The sequence below is a fragment of the Austrofundulus limnaeus genome, unplaced genomic scaffold (assembly GCF_001266775.1).
Source record: "Austrofundulus limnaeus strain Quisiro unplaced genomic scaffold, Austrofundulus_limnaeus-1.0 Scaffold33, whole genome shotgun sequence".
Lineage (NCBI taxonomy): Eukaryota > Metazoa > Chordata > Actinopteri > Cyprinodontiformes > Rivulidae > Austrofundulus > Austrofundulus limnaeus.
Genome location: NW_013952435.1, coordinates 747,846 through 750,863, shown reverse-complemented (window position 1 = coordinate 750,863; position 3,018 = coordinate 747,846). Strand labels below are relative to the sequence as shown.

Below are 3,018 nucleotides of genomic sequence, written 5' to 3'. Positions count from 1 at the left end.
CCCCCCACATGCGCACGAAAGTTCTGGAACAACCGGAAGGAAGTAAAGGCACAGAAGAGGGAGAAGAGGACGACACAAGCAAAGGTAAACAAACAAACAAACAAAAAACTTCCAGAACACCTATTTTGTGTTGCAGAAAGCCAGCACTTTGAGACAACTGTACTTTGAAAATAAACAACATGTTTTGCTAATGCGCTAACGGCTAACAGCTAAGCTAACTTTTCATTTAGCGGATTAGCATTCTTTTTGCTAACTTTGGAAACAGTTAGCAGACTGCTTAGTTTAGTTCTGCTAACTTATAAGCCCGCTACCAAAACTAAAACAACTATTCTTTCACTCATGCCTTGTGTATGCGTGTAGCATCATTAGCATTTTATGTGTTCACCTGCTAGCATTCAATTGGAAGGAGATGAAGACATCAAGTCAATTTATGGTTTTATCCCAATGGATTGATTCGGAGGCGAAACAGCAAAAGGTAATTTGTTTTTTCTAATAATGTTTTTCATAAATCTGGTTTTATTTGCTTGTCGTTTTGATGAAATGTTGGCGAGGTGAACAGCTAAGATTTTTTTAATTGTGTGTATAGCAATGCAGCTGCTCGTGGTTTTAACGGTTTAGTGGACATAAAATGTTTTTACGAGCTTTTAGTCAAGGCCTGATTTTCTGTGGATACCACACATGTCTACGTTTAAATGACAAACCAGTTAGCATTAGCGTCCACTAACTTTCTTACCTGTTTAGTGGTTTAGCGTTACCAAAGCTATATTTTTAGATAGCAGAATAGCTGTAGCTAAGCTAACTTTTTTTGTTTGAAAGTAGTTTTTTTCCTATATAACTACTTCAATAATTTCTTAAGCATTTTTTTTGTAAGAGCATCAACAAGTTATTTGGTGCTGAGGATATTTTGTAATAAAACCATAAGATTAAAGTCTGGTTTTCAGTGTTCTACCTTCATAATACATGGATTTTATGTTATTTTCTTAATCACATGAATTTAGTAAAATGCAACAAATGGCTGGAAAAYGAATACTTTTGAGTAAGGTTTTCAAAATTAATTTATGGACTCTTAGGATTGCTTTACTCCACAGCTGCTTGTTAAAAAAGAGGTGTCCCTCATTTCTGTTAGCATATGTTGGCTGACGTAGGATTTGTGATAATCTGTTTCAAATTCAACATGTTAATTCTTCTAATTGGAAAAAAATATTTATTTTGTAATGTATGTAAATTAGCTGTGAGATTTAGAAAACTTTACGGAAAGTGCCACCTAAAATCTTGCCAAGCGCCCCAAATTGACAAAGGTTGGTCCTGTTTGCCATCTTCTCCTCACRGCATTGAAGGTCAGAAGGTCAATGCAGACTCACCTGCTAAATCTTAAACAAGTGGAGAAGTCAGCCCCATCTGGAGAATCCTCTGAAAACCTCTGCAGCCAGTTATTCCCCTCAGTTCATGCTGCAAAGGTGACACCTTCTGACAGCTGATTTCATGCTTACAGGAAAGATGTGTGAGGTGATGCAATTGTTGCGTTGGAGTGGGTTTTAGGAGAGAAAGGGGCTGAATTTAAACAAGCAGCACAGAGTTCTGTAAGAAAAAAAACCACACCCTTGAGGTGTTTGTGTTTTTTTTTTCTTTTTATCACAAATGATCAGAGACCGAAACATTTGAGCATCCTCTCAATTTATGCTGCACAAATCTGAAATTAAAATAACAGATATCAGTCAAAAACTTAGATTCTTTACTTCCTTTATATTATTTGCATTAACAAGCATGGAACCCAGGAACCTATTAGACCCCTTTGAGGAAGTTACAGGGAACATATAAAGCACTAGGGGTGTAAGAAAATATCGATACACTGAAATATCGCGATATTTCATTTTCTGATACTGTATCGATATTCTAAAGCCCTGTATCGATTTTAATTAAGGTTTAAATTGTCAACTTTCCTGCCAGCCGTTCATTTTTATGTTGTAGTTCAGCCTCTGACCACTAGTTGGCAGCAGTGAGCCAGCCATTTGGATCTTCTACCTCTTGAGCGCCAGAGAGTAAGGGTAGCGTTAGCGTTATGAGTAAACATTAGCTTCATGCTCTGATAGCTGAATCTGAGCGGAAAAGACCGACACCCTCTGCCTTCTAAACTGAGGTAAGGTTACAAACAGTTACTTATTTGTCAGAATGTCTGTATTTTAAACCAAATTAAGTGTCTCATGCGCTCTTTTTTCTAACTTTAGTCAGCCTTCACGTTACAGAAGACTAGCGCATGTCTACGTAGCAATATATCGCAACATATCACTTTGCTTACAGTATCGCAATATATCGGGATATATTGTATCGTGACCCGTCTGTCATGATATGTATCGTATCGCCAAATTCTTGCCAATACACCCAATACACAGCCCTGTAAAGCACATATAGGAATTAGAGTTGGGCATAATCATATCGTGTGCAATTAATTGTCAGAAAAACAATCAATTATTTTTTGACACTTGACGATTAATACGATTAATGCCATCAGGCAGACTTGAGTCTGCTCGATGCTCCTCTACCCTTCAAATATGACAGACATTAAAAAAATGTTCTGTAATTTATTTATCAACACAATTTAAAATTTGATGTATAGCCTGAAGTTGTTAATTGTGGCAAAGATTGGAACAGATTTTTACGAAGAACAAATCTTTCCCACTAAATTGGTCATGTGACAAGGACATAGGGATTTTTCTTCAAATTAATCATCRGCTAAATACCACAATTAATCGTGATTAATTTTTTTTGCCTATATTGCCCAACCCTAACAGAAACCTACAGGGAACATACAAAGCACATACTGTATAGGAAACTACACAGAACACATAAAGCATATATAGGAACCTATAAGACATCTTCAAGGAACCTATAGGAAATAAAGCACATATAGGAACCTACAGGGAACATATGAAGCACGTATAAGAACTAGGGCTGCACCGATTAGTTGAAATAATCGATGACGTCGATTATGTAAATTTGTCGACGCAGATTTTTTATTAT

General features: G+C 36.6%; 1 long non-coding RNA gene across 2 annotated transcripts in view; it reads left to right on the top strand.

The window, feature by feature from the left end:
- Positions 1-4: 4 nt before the first annotated feature.
- Positions 5-3,018, top strand: part of LOC106515880 (uncharacterized) — a 123,034-nt gene continuing 120,020 nt past the window's right edge. For both annotated transcript variants that reach the window (XR_001310047.1, XR_001310046.1), the window contains exons 1-2: positions 5-84; positions 393-475. This is a non-coding gene — a long non-coding RNA (uncharacterized LOC106515880). The remainder of the gene's footprint in view (positions 85-392; positions 476-3,018) is intronic.